Source organism: Patiria miniata, unplaced genomic scaffold, assembly GCF_015706575.1.
Source record: "Patiria miniata isolate m_02_andy unplaced genomic scaffold, ASM1570657v1 HiC_scaffold_25, whole genome shotgun sequence".
In the NCBI taxonomy this organism is placed as follows: domain Eukaryota; kingdom Metazoa; phylum Echinodermata; class Asteroidea; order Valvatida; family Asterinidae; genus Patiria; species Patiria miniata.
This window is the reverse complement of record NW_024037064.1, coordinates 15,205,557-15,223,851: the sequence shown is the minus strand read 5'-3', so window position 1 is coordinate 15,223,851 and position 18,295 is coordinate 15,205,557. Positions and strand designations below refer to the sequence as shown.

At 46.4% G+C, this 18,295-nt stretch overlaps 3 non-coding genes across 3 annotated transcripts; all 3 read left to right on the top strand.

The window, feature by feature from the left end:
• Window positions 1–1,681: 1,681 nt before the first annotated feature.
• LOC119733507 lies at window positions 1,682–1,866 on the top strand. Its single transcript, XR_005271874.1, has one exon. It is a non-coding gene; the product is annotated as a U2 spliceosomal RNA (small nuclear RNA).
• Window positions 1,867–7,626: 5,760 nt separating this feature from the next.
• LOC119733505 lies at window positions 7,627–7,811 on the top strand. The gene has a single exon (XR_005271873.1). It is a non-coding gene; the product is annotated as a U2 spliceosomal RNA (small nuclear RNA).
• Window positions 7,812–13,570: 5,759 nt separating this feature from the next.
• On the top strand, window positions 13,571–13,755 carry LOC119733504. The gene has a single exon (XR_005271872.1). It is a non-coding gene; the product is annotated as a U2 spliceosomal RNA (small nuclear RNA).
• The last annotated feature ends 4,540 nt before the right edge of the window (window positions 13,756–18,295 follow it).

Sequence of the window (18,295 nt, the reverse complement as noted above, 5' to 3'; positions counted from 1 at the left end):
TTCAAAGGGTTCACTTTGCACTTGAAAATAAAATCGGAAAATCACGCGCCAAAATAGCTTTTCCTTCTAACTTTGTCACGGGTAAATAAACTCGCGATTTATGAACAGGACCGTTTAGAACTTGATGAAATTTCACTTTCTGTGAAATTCCAGTTTAAAATTTTGCTCTAGGTAGGCGCTACCGGCGAAAAATCCAAGTGCGCCACGTTAGGGGCCGCGCCACGTTAGGGTGCATCAACAATATTCTTTCCGCTAGTGGTACTTTAGTTTAGTCAGTGTTAATATAGTAGGTTTATGTACTTACCCGCAGAAGTAGCATTTGTAAACGGCCAGGTGTTTACGACTAGTGGTAAATACTGGAAGCCGTGTACTTTCGTGTTCGGCATGGCGCCCGAAAATATGCTGAGTGAACATACAACCAAGATGTGAAAGTTGCGAGAATCCATCGTCTGCACTGAAATTAACGATTGACAGTCAATACTCGTAATACTGTACTGCGCGCGCTCGTCACATGGTGTTTTTATTTCCGGTATTTACTATAAAGTTTTAGCGGCTATGGATTGTCAATGCATGTATATCACAACGAAGACAACAGTCGTAGCCATAGCCAATCACTTTTTTAGAACGCAACCTCCTAAGATACAAAAATAACCTCTGACCGATCTAATTACCATAAAACGTATACCACAATTTCTCCGATTCTTTGATGACTTAGCAGTTGTGCTTGTAATGTGTTGTAAAGCATTGTTTTTTGATTTTGGCTGGTGAATTTGGGTGTTCGTGGTTATGGGGTCTAGGCGTACAAGAATGCTCAAGTGTGGTGGCATTTAGATTAAAATAAAAAAAAATTGTTAGTGTACTGCTGCGGCCGAGGCGCGATGACCGGGAGTGTTGAAGGGCGCCATCTATTGATATGCTTGTCCCGGTACATCGTACGTACGGCATTTAGTGCCGACGCTCTCGCTCACTGATGCATTGATCCCATTTTTTGTCTGGATTAATTTTTTCAACAAGATTTTGGGTGAAATATGATCGAGGTGTATGAAAATGCATGATAGAAATATTTTTAAGAATGTATATGTCTCTGTTAATCTGAGAAAGCCGGAGATTTCTTGCTCATCTCTCTCTCCCCTGGTTTCGTTGAGTTGCGGTGGACGCGCAGGAGTCTTTTTTTTTGTTTTCACACCAGGAAACAAAAAAAGGCAAAAATAAATAATAAGAAGAACAATAGCAAACAGTATTTCAAGACGAATAATCCCTTTCCGCGCTATTGTTTTAATATTAATCGTTATCGCTTCTCGGCCTTTTGGCTAAGATCATTGCACATCGGTCTTAGTCTCGGTCAGGAACATCAGGAGGTGGTCCAGACTCGGCATTGCACTTAGCCTTGAGTCTGTAAGGCTCCTCCCCCGAAGTGGTCCCCGGCTTGCGTAGTGACGGTCTTCCGTGTTCTGCCTCGCATGGGTGATTTTGTTTAGGCATGAAGTTGCCTTTGTTCAGGCATGAAGTTGCCTTAGTTTAGGCGTGAAGTCGCCTTTGTATCGGCGTGAAGTCGCCATTTTTTGTGTTATATGTGTAGGCGTGAAGTCGCCTTTGTATGTTGTCTTTGTCCCGGGCAGGAGGGTTCGCAACCCTACTAGCTTGGTCCGACGTGGTCGGCCTGCCCGGTCCCCCAAGCGTGGTCTTGTGGGGGGGCCATAAAAAATAAGTATCTGTTCTTTTCAGCTTAATATCTGAAACGCTGTTCATTGAACAGCCAGTATATTAAACTGATTTTTGGATTTGGGCCGTGGAATAGAGGCTTGCCTCGTCCCGGCCACGGGTTGGCCCGGTATAGCAGTACATCCGGGATTCGGCCCACTCCCTTCGGGGAACATAAATTAATACAAAAACAGGTTCTGACTACGGTGCCCCGTCGTTAAAGGTTCGTTTTCTTTTGACGTTTTGGTGACAGGGCTTTCACATTGAATTACGGTAAATATTAGTAAGTGTGTAAAGTCTTGTTAAATTATGATGTTGGCGTTTCCATTGATTTCCGTTCAAGGTGTAAAAAAAAAAAAAAAAAAAAAAAGGCTTGGCCACGACCCCTCTGTGTCTGGTTATAAATGTATTGTTTGAGTCTCGTTGCAATATGTTTCTAGGCATCTTCTTCCTTTTCTTATTTGTTATCCCTTTTCCCCCTTGTTTTGCTTCTGATTTGTTTGTTTCCCAGGATGAGTGCTCCTGCCACGATTGGTCGCCAGAGGGCGCCGTAACAGTTGATGGCTTCGCATGCTCATATCGCGTCCGCGCATGTCCTATAAGTTGCCTCGCCGGGGCTGGGATGGCCATTGAATCATCTACAACCGACTGAGGAGACACAAACATGTCTGGCCGTGGCAAAGGAGGAAAGGGACTAGGCAAAGGGGGTGCCAAGCGACACCGCAAGGTTCTCCGAGATAACATCCAGGGAATCACTAAACCAGCCATTCGTCGGCTGGCCCGCCGCGGAGGAGTCAAGCGTATCTCCGGGCTCATCTACGAAGAAACCCGCGGAGTCCTCAAGGTTTTCCTGGAGAACGTTATCCGCGATGCAGTCACCTACTGCGAGCACGCCAAGAGGAAGACTGTCACTGCAATGGACGTGGTGTATGCGCTGAAGAGACAGGGACGCACGCTGTACGGCTTCGGCGGCTAGACACCATATTCAAAAATCAAACCGAACGGCTCTTTTCAGAGCCACCACTATTTCAAAAAAGAGATTGAATCTTGATTTTACTCGATTTCACTTGTCCTTGTCATGTGTGTTCTTAGAGTTGCTTTTCCCCTCCCTATTTCCACTGTAAAACATGTCTGGTCTCCATTTTTTGTCAAAGTCGATTAAGTAATAATTACTGGGTGCTCGTCTCAGGATATAGCGGGGAACGTATAGAGGGATCCGTGACATTTTGTTCGCGAATGGGTGTGTGTGATTATTGTCTTTATTACAAAACAAACATAAACAGCAGCCAGGGAAATCCGTATGTTTGTCACTTTTCTTTTAGGGGGTGGGGGAGGGGGTGTTTATTGGGGTTCAATTAATCCCAAGTAGGGGGTGGGAGAAATATTGTAGTCACAACGATCCCAAATGGATTCTGTTGCCGAGGGCTCATAATACTATAGGCTCGGAAAAGCAGCATTTTCGATTGAAATTTAACGTCTATACTTTTTCAACGTACGGAAATCGTGATCACTGAAGCGTCTCCGCTTGGCCCCCGAAGCACCCAATCGGAAGATAGCCCATTGTTAGGCTTCCAACCTAGGATGCTATGCGCCGGCCTTAAGAGGCGGGGTCCGTTCGCTCAATCTGCACTCAGTTGTGATCACCGTTCATCAAACCATACCCTTGACCATGGCGCGCACCAAGCAGACGGCAAGAAAGAGCACCGGGGGGAAAGCCCCCAGGAAGCAGTTGGCCACCAAGGCGGCCCGCAAGAGCGCACCGGCGACTGGCGGTGTCAAGAAACCCCATCGGTACCGACCGGGAACCGTCGCCCTCCGTGAGATTCGCCGCTACCAGAAGAGCACCGAACTGCTGATCCGAAAGCTGCCATTCCAGAGACTTGTGCGTGAAATTGCACAGGATTTCAAAACTGAACTGCGATTCCAGAGTTCTGCCGTCATGGCATTGCAAGAAGCGAGCGAAGCTTACCTCGTCGGCCTCTTCGAAGACACCAACCTGTGCGCCATTCACGCCAAGAGGGTCACCATCATGCCCAAGGACATCCAGTTGGCCCGCCGAATTCGGGGTGAACGAGCTTGAGCACGTTGTGTGCGCAAAAAGAAATAAAACTAACGGCTCTTTTCAGAGCCACTACTTCTTCAAAGAGAGATTAAGTCCAATCCCTGAGTTTTCCTTCAAATAAAGAATAAAGGGCCGTTGATTTTTTTCCGAATTATTATTGTTGATATTCTGTCCAAATACATTCCACTTTTTGGGTTCTATACGTATGCCTCATCCGAAACGTGTTCCAGGCAAAATTGAATTGTTATGGGCATGGTAATAATGATATATATTTCCTATCTGTTTTGACAATTACAGGTACTCGTTCTCTTATTTTCGTCGGTTTTGCGTTACATTGTATGATTCATTATAAATGGATGGTGCATAAGGGGGAAACAACATTTAAAGAAGTATTGGTGCACTACGACATATTAATTCGCCCTCCGCTGGAGATGACTTTATTATTTCCCAGAAATTCAGTAGACAATAATATTTAAGAAGGACACTTATACACGTGTCAGTCTGAGAAAAAGGCTAAAAATACCCTTGCCGGGGAGGGGGGGGGGGGGGGGGGTCGTGCCGTGCGTGCATTGTATAACTATGCACGCATACCGCTTTCTTCACGCATGGGTTAGCGGTCACTGGCGGGAAAGTGGACGATGCATGGGTGGTCAGAATCCAAGCTGTGCACAATAAAAGCCGGCCAAGACGTGCTGGTCTTTCATTCGATCTCACGATCCGATACATTCCAAGTCCTCCAATATGGCTCCCAAAGTTAGCGGAAAAGGTCAGAAGAAGGCCGGAAATACTAAGGGTCCGGTTAGCGCAAACAAAAAGAGGCACCGGCGTCGCAAGGAGAGCTACGGCATCTACATCTACAAAGTGATGAAACAGGTGCACCCCGACACCGGAATCTCGAGCAAGGCAATGAGCATCATGAACAGCTTTGTCAACGACGTGTTTGAGCGCATCGCCAGCGAATCTTCTCGCCTCGCTCTCTACAACAAGAAGTCCACCATCACAAGCCGTGAAGTGCAGACAGCAGTACGCCTACTTCTTCCCGGGGAGCTTGCTAAGCATGCAGTCAGCGAAGGCACCAAGGCCGTCACCAAGTACACGACTTCAAAATAGAAATTTTGAAGGCTTCAAAACCAAACGGCTCTTTTCAGAGCCAACACAGTTTCCAAAAAGAGATTTGCCAGTCAGCTCAGTTCGCCCGATCAGCCCATTTCTTAGGTTTTACAACTAACCTTTTTTTATTCTGTTGTGTCCCTTTCACTCTCTCTCTTTTTTTTTAATATGCTTTTACCCTTCGTGAGGCGAGGGGAGGTAATGCGATTAAAGTTAATCCCTGAGTCTTGTCGTCGTCGTAAACACATAATTTAATTTATGCCACAGCCTTTTTCAATTGGTCATTTCTTTCAATCTCCGGACGAGTGCTTGCATTTTGTTGAGTGGGTTACTATTAAAAAATAAATTAGGATTTCGTCTGTGGGATGTTACAAATATCTAGCAAGAAACCGAGGCCAGTTTTAACCGCCGCGTGAGAGCAACGAATCACTGCCATTGTGCGGAGGCTGGTCGAAAGATCATGGGACTTCTTCGGCGGAATAACAATAAAACGTCTTAAAATGGAGGTAAGAATGTTGCATGTTTCTGTGTTTTATCTAGTGATTCCATTACTTTGAACGACGATGACACAGTTGTAATTTTTTGTTCCCTCGTCCCCCGCGTCCAAAATGGATGCGGTGCACCCAACCGTGCGACGGGCACGCCCGTGTCGCGTGATTGGCTACTTGGCACGCTTCAGCCAATCCACCAGAACGCTATAACTAGTGTTGTGTTTTCCAAGTGGGTTCATTCACACACCACCTTTACTGCAGAGTACATTCATCTTCTGTCACTATACTGTCAAGATGACTGGGCGAGGAAAGAGCGGCAAAGCAAGAAGCAAGGCCAAGAGCAGGTCCTCCAGGGCGGGACTCCAGTTCCCCGTGGGTCGTGTTCACAGATTTCTGCGTAAGGGCAACTACGCCCAGCGTGTCGGTGCCGGTGCACCGGTCTACCTTGCGGCAGTGATGGAGTACCTTACCGCGGAGATCTTGGAACTGGCCGGAAACGCTGCACGAGACAACAAGAAGACGAGAATTAATCCCCGCCATCTGCAGCTTGCTATACGCAACGACGAGGAGTTGAACAAGTTGATGAGCGGAGTTACCATCGCGCAGGGTGGTGTCCTTCCCAACATCCAGCAAGTTCTTCTGCCCAAGAAGACCGCCAAAGTGTCAAAGTAAAGAAAAGAACTTACTTTGCATCCACAAACCCAAAAGGCTCTTTTCAGAGCCACCACAACCTTCAAAAAAGAGATTTGTCGCTGCCTGTCTAACTCCACCTCTACCTTCACTCATAGCCGAAATCAATTTCTCTAATTTTTTTTATAAACAATAGAACACTGTTCCAGATAGAATTCCCACTGTGTCCTTTAACTTAATCATTATGCAAAATTTTACGCACTGCGTATGTGACCGGCCGGCCGGCTGAGTACATTAGCCATACATGTATGTATATGCATTGTCTTAAATGTTGCCTCATGTAGAATGTGAATGACTTATTCACCAAAGGTTACAAAAATGGACAAATAATGGTGCGTTGACATTTGTTTCCCGTTTGTTTCTTTTCTTTCTTTCTCTCTCTTCAATTAACTCCCCGCGGGACCGCATTGATATTGATACATAAGTATTATAAGCGCAAATGAAAACGGTATGACGAATGTTTTCTTTTCTTTCGAATTTTCTTCTTATAACTTCATGACGAAATAAACAATAAATCAATGAAATAAAATAGTAATTATTACAAAAAGGGGAAATAAGTAAGTGAAAAAATAACAAAACAAAACAATAACCAAGCAATTAAAGGAAAGCGGCAGGCTGGGACTCGAACCCACGGTCTATTACTTTCTACATGTGCTCTCTAACCACTCGGCCACGGAGCTTACTGACAAACTGAAGTATTTCCCCGCCCCTAATGTGGGACCCATTGGCAGGCCCTGAGAAATACCCAGATGGGAAACGCCGAGGCGCGATGACCGGGAGTGTTGAAGGGCGCCATCTATTGATATGCTTGTCCCGGTACATCGTACGTACGGCATTTAGTGCCGACGCTCTCGCTCACTGATGCATTGATCCCATTTTTTGTCTGGATTAATTTTTTCAACAAGATTTTGGGTGAAATATGATCGAGGTGTATGAAAATGCATGATAGAAATATTTTTAAGAATGTATATGTCTCTGTTAATCTGAGAAAGCCGGAGATTTCTTGCTCATCTCTCTCTCCCCTGGTTTCGTTGAGTTGCGGTGGACGCGCAGGAGTCTTTTTTTTTGTTTTCACACCAGGAAACAAAAAAAGGCAAAAATAAATAATAAGAAGAACAATAGCAAACAGTATTTCAAGACGAATAATCCCTTTCCGCGCTATTGTTTTAATATTAATCGTTATCGCTTCTCGGCCTTTTGGCTAAGATCATTGCACATCGGTCTTAGTCTCGGTCAGGAACATCAGGAGGTGGTCCAGACTCGGCATTGCACTTAGCCTTGAGTCTGTAAGGCTCCTCCCCCGAAGTGGTCCCCGGCTTGCGTAGTGACGGTCTTCCGTGTTCTGCCTCGCATGGGTGATTTTGTTTAGGCATGAAGTTGCCTTTGTTCAGGCATGAAGTTGCCTTAGTTTAGGCGTGAAGTCGCCTTTGTATCGGCGTGAAGTCGCCATTTTTTGTGTTATATGTGTAGGCGTGAAGTCGCCTTTGTATGTTGTCTTTGTCCCGGGCAGGAGGGTTCGCAACCCTACTAGCTTGGTCCGACGTGGTCGGCCTGCCCGGTCCCCCAAGCGTGGTCTTGTGGGGGGGCCATAAAAAATAAGTATCTGTTCTTTTCAGCTTAATATCTGAAACGCTGTTCATTGAACAGCCAGTATATTAAACTGATTTTTGGATTTGGGCCGTGGAATAGAGGCTTGCCTCGTCCCGGCCACGGGTTGGCCCGGTATAGCAGTACATCCGGGATTCGGCCCACTCCCTTCGGGGAACATAAATTAATACAAAAACAGGTTCTGACTACGGTGCCCCGTCGTTAAAGGTTCGTTTTCTTTTGACGTTTTGGTGACAGGGCTTTCACATTGAATTACGGTAAATATTAGTAAGTGTGTAAAGTCTTGTTAAATTATGATGTTGGCGTTTCCATTGATTTCCGTTCAAGGTGTAAAAAAAAAAAAAAAAAAAAAAAGGCTTGGCCACGACCCCTCTGTGTCTGGTTATAAATGTATTGTTTGAGTCTCGTTGCAATATGTTTCTAGGCATCTTCTTCCTTTTCTTATTTGTTATCCCTTTTCCCCCTTGTTTTGCTTCTGATTTGTTTGTTTCCCAGGATGAGTGCTCCTGCCACGATTGGTCGCCAGAGGGCGCCGTAACAGTTGATGGCTTCGCATGCTCATATCGCGTCCGCGCATGTCCTATAAGTTGCCTCGCCGGGGCTGGGATGGCCATTGAATCATCTACAACCGACTGAGGAGACACAAACATGTCTGGCCGTGGCAAAGGAGGAAAGGGACTAGGCAAAGGGGGTGCCAAGCGACACCGCAAGGTTCTCCGAGATAACATCCAGGGAATCACTAAACCAGCCATTCGTCGGCTGGCCCGCCGCGGAGGAGTCAAGCGTATCTCCGGGCTCATCTACGAAGAAACCCGCGGAGTCCTCAAGGTTTTCCTGGAGAACGTTATCCGCGATGCAGTCACCTACTGCGAGCACGCCAAGAGGAAGACTGTCACTGCAATGGACGTGGTGTATGCGCTGAAGAGACAGGGACGCACGCTGTACGGCTTCGGCGGCTAGACACCATATTCAAAAATCAAACCGAACGGCTCTTTTCAGAGCCACCACTATTTCAAAAAAGAGATTGAATCTTGATTTTACTCGATTTCACTTGTCCTTGTCATGTGTGTTCTTAGAGTTGCTTTTCCCCTCCCTATTTCCACTGTAAAACATGTCTGGTCTCCATTTTTTGTCAAAGTCGATTAAGTAATAATTACTGGGTGCTCGTCTCAGGATATAGCGGGGAACGTATAGAGGGATCCGTGACATTTTGTTCGCGAATGGGTGTGTGTGATTATTGTCTTTATTACAAAACAAACATAAACAGCAGCCAGGGAAATCCGTATGTTTGTCACTTTTCTTTTAGGGGGTGGGGGAGGGGGTGTTTATTGGGGTTCAATTAATCCCAAGTAGGGGGTGGGAGAAATATTGTAGTCACAACGATCCCAAATGGATTCTGTTGCCGAGGGCTCATAATACTATAGGCTCGGAAAAGCAGCATTTTCGATTGAAATTTAACGTCTATACTTTTTCAACGTACGGAAATCGTGATCACTGAAGCGTCTCCGCTTGGCCCCCGAAGCACCCAATCGGAAGATAGCCCATTGTTAGGCTTCCAACCTAGGATGCTATGCGCCGGCCTTAAGAGGCGGGGTCCGTTCGCTCAATCTGCACTCAGTTGTGATCACCGTTCATCAAACCATACCCTTGACCATGGCGCGCACCAAGCAGACGGCAAGAAAGAGCACCGGGGGGAAAGCCCCCAGGAAGCAGTTGGCCACCAAGGCGGCCCGCAAGAGCGCACCGGCGACTGGCGGTGTCAAGAAACCCCATCGGTACCGACCGGGAACCGTCGCCCTCCGTGAGATTCGCCGCTACCAGAAGAGCACCGAACTGCTGATCCGAAAGCTGCCATTCCAGAGACTTGTGCGTGAAATTGCACAGGATTTCAAAACTGAACTGCGATTCCAGAGTTCTGCCGTCATGGCATTGCAAGAAGCGAGCGAAGCTTACCTCGTCGGCCTCTTCGAAGACACCAACCTGTGCGCCATTCACGCCAAGAGGGTCACCATCATGCCCAAGGACATCCAGTTGGCCCGCCGAATTCGGGGTGAACGAGCTTGAGCACGTTGTGTGCGCAAAAAGAAATAAAACTAACGGCTCTTTTCAGAGCCACTACTTCTTCAAAGAGAGATTAAGTCCAATCCCTGAGTTTTCCTTCAAATAAAGAATAAAGGGCCGTTGATTTTTTTCCGAATTATTATTGTTGATATTCTGTCCAAATACATTCCACTTTTTGGGTTCTATACGTATGCCTCATCCGAAACGTGTTCCAGGCAAAATTGAATTGTTATGGGCATGGTAATAATGATATATATTTCCTATCTGTTTTGACAATTACAGGTACTCGTTCTCTTATTTTCGTCGGTTTTGCGTTACATTGTATGATTCATTATAAATGGATGGTGCATAAGGGGGAAACAACATTTAAAGAAGTATTGGTGCACTACGACATATTAATTCGCCCTCCGCTGGAGATGACTTTATTATTTCCCAGAAATTCAGTAGACAATAATATTTAAGAAGGACACTTATACACGTGTCAGTCTGAGAAAAAGGCTAAAAATACCCTTGCCGGGGGGGGGGGGGGGGGGGGGGTCGTGCCGTGCGTGCATTGTATAACTATGCACGCATACCGCTTTCTTCACGCATGGGTTAGCGGTCACTGGCGGGAAAGTGGACGATGCATGGGTGGTCAGAATCCAAGCTGTGCACAATAAAAGCCGGCCAAGACGTGCTGGTCTTTCATTCGATCTCACGATCCGATACATTCCAAGTCCTCCAATATGGCTCCCAAAGTTAGCGGAAAAGGTCAGAAGAAGGCCGGAAATACTAAGGGTCCGGTTAGCGCAAACAAAAAGAGGCACCGGCGTCGCAAGGAGAGCTACGGCATCTACATCTACAAAGTGATGAAACAGGTGCACCCCGACACCGGAATCTCGAGCAAGGCAATGAGCATCATGAACAGCTTTGTCAACGACGTGTTTGAGCGCATCGCCAGCGAATCTTCTCGCCTCGCTCTCTACAACAAGAAGTCCACCATCACAAGCCGTGAAGTGCAGACAGCAGTACGCCTACTTCTTCCCGGGGAGCTTGCTAAGCATGCAGTCAGCGAAGGCACCAAGGCCGTCACCAAGTACACGACTTCAAAATAGAAATTTTGAAGGCTTCAAAACCAAACGGCTCTTTTCAGAGCCAACACAGTTTCCAAAAAGAGATTTGCCAGTCAGCTCAGTTCGCCCGATCAGCCCATTTCTTAGGTTTTACAACTAACCTTTTTTTATTCTGTTGTGTCCCTTTCACTCTCTCTCTTTTTTTTTAATATGCTTTTACCCTTCGTGAGGCGAGGGGAGGTAATGCGATTAAAGTTAATCCCTGAGTCTTGTCGTCGTCGTAAACACATAATTTAATTTATGCCACAGCCTTTTTCAATTGGTCATTTCTTTCAATCTCCGGACGAGTGCTTGCATTTTGTTGAGTGGGTTACTATTAAAAAATAAATTAGGATTTCGTCTGTGGGATGTTACAAATATCTAGCAAGAAACCGAGGCCAGTTTTAACCGCCGCGTGAGAGCAACGAATCACTGCCATTGTGCGGAGGCTGGTCGAAAGATCATGGGACTTCTTCGGCGGAATAACAATAAAACGTCTTAAAATGGAGGTAAGAATGTTGCATGTTTCTGTGTTTTATCTAGTGATTCCATTACTTTGAACGACGATGACACAGTTGTAATTTTTTGTTCCCTCGTCCCCCGCGTCCAAAATGGATGCGGTGCACCCAACCGTGCGACGGGCACGCCCGTGTCGCGTGATTGGCTACTTGGCACGCTTCAGCCAATCCACCAGAACGCTATAACTAGTGTTGTGTTTTCCAAGTGGGTTCATTCACACACCACCTTTACTGCAGAGTACATTCATCTTCTGTCACTATACTGTCAAGATGACTGGGCGAGGAAAGAGCGGCAAAGCAAGAAGCAAGGCCAAGAGCAGGTCCTCCAGGGCGGGACTCCAGTTCCCCGTGGGTCGTGTTCACAGATTTCTGCGTAAGGGCAACTACGCCCAGCGTGTCGGTGCCGGTGCACCGGTCTACCTTGCGGCAGTGATGGAGTACCTTACCGCGGAGATCTTGGAACTGGCCGGAAACGCTGCACGAGACAACAAGAAGACGAGAATTAATCCCCGCCATCTGCAGCTTGCTATACGCAACGACGAGGAGTTGAACAAGTTGATGAGCGGAGTTACCATCGCGCAGGGTGGTGTCCTTCCCAACATCCAGCAAGTTCTTCTGCCCAAGAAGACCGCCAAAGTGTCAAAGTAAAGAAAAGAACTTACTTTGCATCCACAAACCCAAAAGGCTCTTTTCAGAGCCACCACAACCTTCAAAAAAGAGATTTGTCGCTGCCTGTCTAACTCCACCTCTACCTTCACTCATAGCCGAAATCAATTTCTCTAATTTTTTTTATAAACAATAGAACACTGTTCCAGATAGAATTCCCACTGTGTCCTTTAACTTAATCATTATGCAAAATTTTACGCACTGCGTATGTGACCGGCCGGCCGGCTGAGTACATTAGCCATACATGTATGTATATGCATTGTCTTAAATGTTGCCTCATGTAGAATGTGAATGACTTATTCACCAAAGGTTACAAAAATGGACAAATAATGGTGCGTTGACATTTGTTTCCCGTTTGTTTCTTTTCTTTCTTTCTCTCTCTTCAATTAACTCCCCGCGGGACCGCATTGATATTGATACATAAGTATTATAAGCGCAAATGAAAACGGTATGACGAATGTTTTCTTTTCTTTCGAATTTTCTTCTTATAACTTCATGACGAAATAAACAATAAATCAATGAAATAAAATAGTAATTATTACAAAAAGGGGAAATAAGTAAGTGAAAAAATAACAAAACAAAACAATAACCAAGCAATTAAAGGAAAGCGGCAGGCTGGGACTCGAACCCACGGTCTATTACTTTCTACATGTGCTCTCTAACCACTCGGCCACGGAGCTTACTGACAAACTGAAGTATTTCCCCGCCCCTAATGTGGGACCCATTGGCAGGCCCTGAGAAATACCCAGATGGGAAACGCCGAGGCGCGATGACCGGGAGTGTTGAAGGGCGCCATCTATTGATATGCTTGTCCCGGTACATCGTACGTACGGCATTTAGTGCCGACGCTCTCGCTCACTGATGCATTGATCCCATTTTTTGTCTGGATTAATTTTTTCAACAAGATTTTGGGTGAAATATGATCGAGGTGTATGAAAATGCATGATAGAAATATTTTTAAGAATGTATATGTCTCTGTTAATCTGAGAAAGCCGGAGATTTCTTGCTCATCTCTCTCTCCCCTGGTTTCGTTGAGTTGCGGTGGACGCGCAGGAGTCTTTTTTTTTGTTTTCACACCAGGAAACAAAAAAAGGCAAAAATAAATAATAAGAAGAACAATAGCAAACAGTATTTCAAGACGAATAATCCCTTTCCGCGCTATTGTTTTAATATTAATCGTTATCGCTTCTCGGCCTTTTGGCTAAGATCATTGCACATCGGTCTTAGTCTCGGTCAGGAACATCAGGAGGTGGTCCAGACTCGGCATTGCACTTAGCCTTGAGTCTGTAAGGCTCCTCCCCCGAAGTGGTCCCCGGCTTGCGTAGTGACGGTCTTCCGTGTTCTGCCTCGCATGGGTGATTTTGTTTAGGCATGAAGTTGCCTTTGTTCAGGCATGAAGTTGCCTTAGTTTAGGCGTGAAGTCGCCTTTGTATCGGCGTGAAGTCGCCATTTTTTGTGTTATATGTGTAGGCGTGAAGTCGCCTTTGTATGTTGTCTTTGTCCCGGGCAGGAGGGTTCGCAACCCTACTAGCTTGGTCCGACGTGGTCGGCCTGCCCGGTCCCCCAAGCGTGGTCTTGTGGGGGGGCCATAAAAAATAAGTATCTGTTCTTTTCAGCTTAATATCTGAAACGCTGTTCATTGAACAGCCAGTATATTAAACTGATTTTTGGATTTGGGCCGTGGAATAGAGGCTTGCCTCGTCCCGGCCACGGGTTGGCCCGGTATAGCAGTACATCCGGGATTCGGCCCACTCCCTTCGGGGAACATAAATTAATACAAAAACAGGTTCTGACTACGGTGCCCCGTCGTTAAAGGTTCGTTTTCTTTTGACGTTTTGGTGACAGGGCTTTCACATTGAATTACGGTAAATATTAGTAAGTGTGTAAAGTCTTGTTAAATTATGATGTTGGCGTTTCCATTGATTTCCGTTCAAGGTGTAAAAAAAAAAAAAAAAAAAAAAAGGCTTGGCCACGACCCCTCTGTGTCTGGTTATAAATGTATTGTTTGAGTCTCGTTGCAATATGTTTCTAGGCATCTTCTTCCTTTTCTTATTTGTTATCCCTTTTCCCCCTTGTTTTGCTTCTGATTTGTTTGTTTCCCAGGATGAGTGCTCCTGCCACGATTGGTCGCCAGAGGGCGCCGTAACAGTTGATGGCTTCGCATGCTCATATCGCGTCCGCGCATGTCCTATAAGTTGCCTCGCCGGGGCTGGGATGGCCATTGAATCATCTACAACCGACTGAGGAGACACAAACATGTCTGGCCGTGGCAAAGGAGGAAAGGGACTAGGCAAAGGGGGTGCCAAGCGACACCGCAAGGTTCTCCGAGATAACATCCAGGGAATCACTAAACCAGCCATTCGTCGGCTGGCCCGCCGCGGAGGAGTCAAGCGTATCTCCGGGCTCATCTACGAAGAAACCCGCGGAGTCCTCAAGGTTTTCCTGGAGAACGTTATCCGCGATGCAGTCACCTACTGCGAGCACGCCAAGAGGAAGACTGTCACTGCAATGGACGTGGTGTATGCGCTGAAGAGACAGGGACGCACGCTGTACGGCTTCGGCGGCTAGACACCATATTCAAAAATCAAACCGAACGGCTCTTTTCAGAGCCACCACTATTTCAAAAAAGAGATTGAATCTTGATTTTACTCGATTTCACTTGTCCTTGTCATGTGTGTTCTTAGAGTTGCTTTTCCCCTCCCTATTTCCACTGTAAAACATGTCTGGTCTCCATTTTTTGTCAAAGTCGATTAAGTAATAATTACTGGGTGCTCGTCTCAGGATATAGCGGGGAACGTATAGAGGGATCCGTGACATTTTGTTCGCGAATGGGTGTGTGTGATTATTGTCTTTATTACAAAACAAACATAAACAGCAGCCAGGGAAATCCGTATGTTTGTCACTTTTCTTTTAGGGGGTGGGGGAGGGGGTGTTTATTGGGGTTCAATTAATCCCAAGTAGGGGGTGGGAGAAATATTGTAGTCACAACGATCCCAAATGGATTCTGTTGCCGAGGGCTCATAATACTATAGGCTCGGAAAAGCAGCATTTTCGATTGAAATTTAACGTCTATACTTTTTCAACGTACGGAAATCGTGATCACTGAAGCGTCTCCGCTTGGCCCCCGAAGCACCCAATCGGAAGATAGCCCATTGTTAGGCTTCCAACCTAGGATGCTATGCGCCGGCCTTAAGAGGCGGGGTCCGTTCGCTCAATCTGCACTCAGTTGTGATCACCGTTCATCAAACCATACCCTTGACCATGGCGCGCACCAAGCAGACGGCAAGAAAGAGCACCGGGGGGAAAGCCCCCAGGAAGCAGTTGGCCACCAAGGCGGCCCGCAAGAGCGCACCGGCGACTGGCGGTGTCAAGAAACCCCATCGGTACCGACCGGGAACCGTCGCCCTCCGTGAGATTCGCCGCTACCAGAAGAGCACCGAACTGCTGATCCGAAAGCTGCCATTCCAGAGACTTGTGCGTGAAATTGCACAGGATTTCAAAACTGAACTGCGATTCCAGAGTTCTGCCGTCATGGCATTGCAAGAAGCGAGCGAAGCTTACCTCGTCGGCCTCTTCGAAGACACCAACCTGTGCGCCATTCACGCCAAGAGGGTCACCATCATGCCCAAGGACATCCAGTTGGCCCGCCGAATTCGGGGTGAACGAGCTTGAGCACGTTGTGTGCGCAAAAAGAAATAAAACTAACGGCTCTTTTCAGAGCCACTACTTCTTCAAAGAGAGATTAAGTCCAATCCCTGAGTTTTCCTTCAAATAAAGAATAAAGGGCCGTTGATTTTTTTCCGAATTATTATTGTTGATATTCTGTCCAAATACATTCCACTTTTTGGGTTCTATACGTATGCCTCATCCGAAACGTGTTCCAGGCAAAATTGAATTGTTATGGGCATGGTAATAATGATATATATTTCCTATCTGTTTTGACAATTACAGGTACTCGTTCTCTTATTTTCGTCGGTTTTGCGTTACATTGTATGATTCATTATAAATGGATGGTGCATAAGGGGGAAACAACATTTAAAGAAGTATTGGTGCACTACGACATATTAATTCGCCCTCCGCTGGAGATGACTTTATTATTTCCCAGAAATTCAGTAGACAATAATATTTAAGAAGGACACTTATACACGTGTCAGTCTGAGAAAAAGGCTAAAAATACCCTTGCCGGGGAGGGGGGGGGGGGGGGGTCGTGCCGTGCGTGCATTGTATAACTATGCACGCATACCGCTTTCTTCACGCATGGGTTAGCGGTCACTGGCGGGAAAGTGGACGATGCATGGGTGGTCAGAATCCAAGCTGTGCACAATAAAAGCCGGCCAAGACGTGCTGGTCTTTCATTCGATCTCACGATCCGATACATTCCAAGTCCTCCAATATGGCTCCCAAAGTTAGCGGAAAAGGTCAGAAGAAGGCCGGAAATACTAAGGGTCCGGTTAGCGCAAACAAAAAGAGGCACCGGCGTCGCAAGGAGAGCTACGGCATCTACATCTACAAAGTGATGAAACAGGTGCACCCCGACACCGGAATCTCGAGCAAGGCAATGAGCATCATGAACAGCTTTGTCAACGACGTGTTTGAGCGCATCGCCAGCGAATCTTCTCGCCTCGCTCTCTACAACAAGAAGTCCACCATCACAAGCCGTGAAGTGCAGACAGCAGTACGCCTACTTCTTCCCGGGGAGCTTGCTAAGCATGCAGTCAGCGAAGGCACCAAGGCCGTCACCAAGTACACGACTTCAAAATAGAAATTTTGAAGGCTTCAAAACCAAACGGCTCTTTTCAGAGCCAACACAGTTTCCAAAAAGAGATTTGCCAGTCAGCTCAGTTCGCCCGATCAGCCCATTTCTTAGGTTTTACAACTAACCTTTTTTTATTCTGTTGTGTCCCTTTCACTCTCTCTCTTTTTTTTTAATATGCTTTTACCCTTCGTGAGGCGAGGGGAGGTAATGCGATTAAAGTTAATCCCTGAGTCTTGTCGTCGTCGTAAACACATAATTTAATTTATGCCACAGCCTTTTTCAATTGGTCATTTCTTTCAATCTCCGGACGAGTGCTTGCATTTTGTTGAGTGGGTTACTATTAAAAAATAAATTAGGATTTCGTCTGTGGGATGTTACAAATATCTAGCAAGAAACCGAGGCCAGTTTTAACCGCCGCGTGAGAGCAACGAATCACTGCCATTGTGCGGAGGCTGGTCGAAAGATCATGGGACTTCTTCGGCGGAATAACAATAAAACGTCTTAAAATGGAGGTAAGAATGTTGCATGTTTCTGTGTTTTATCTAGTGATTCCATTACTTTGAACGACGATGACACAGTTGTAATTTTTTGTTCCCTCGTCCCCCGCGTCCAAAATGGATGCGGTGCACCCAACCGTGCGACGGGCACGCCCGTGTCGCGTGATTGGCTACTTGGCACGCTTCAGCCAATCCACCAGAACGCTATAACTAGTGTTGTGTTTTCCAAGTGGGTTCATTCACACACCACCTTTACTGCAGAGTACATTCATCTTCTGTCACTATACTGTCAAGATGACTGGGCGAGGAAAGAGCGGCAAAGCAAGAAGCAAGGCCAAGAGCAGGTCCTCCAGGGCGGGACTCCAGTTCCCCGTGGGTCGTGTTCACAGATTTCTGCGTAAGGGCAACTACGCCCAGCGTGTCGGTGCCGGTGCACCGGTCTACCTTGCGGCAGTGATGGAGTACCTTACCGCGGAGATCTTGGAACTGGCCGGAAACGCTGCACGAGACAACAAGAAGACGAGAATTAATCCCCGCCATCTGCAGCTTGCTATACGCAACGACGAGGAGTTGAACAAGTTGATGAGCGGAGTTACCATCGCGCAGGGTGGTGTCCTTCCCAACATCCAGCAAGTTCTTCTGCCCAAGAAGACCGCCAAAGTGTCAAAGTAAAGAAAAGAACTTACTTTGCATCCACAAACCCAAAAGGCTCTTTTCAGAGCCACCACAACCTTCAAAAAAGAGATTTGTCGCTGCCTGTCTAACTCCACCTCTACCTTCACTCATAGCCGAAATCAATTTCTCTAATTTTTTTTATAAACAATAGAACACTGTTCCAGATAGAATTCCCACTGTGTCCTTTAACTTAATCATTATGCAAAATTTTACGCACTGCGTATGTGACCGGCCGGCCGGCTGAGTACATTAGCCATACATGTATGTATATGCATTGTCTTAAATGTTGCCTCATGTAGAATGTGAATGACTTATTCACCAAAGGTTACAAAAATGGACAAATAATGGTGCGTTGACATTTGTTTCCCG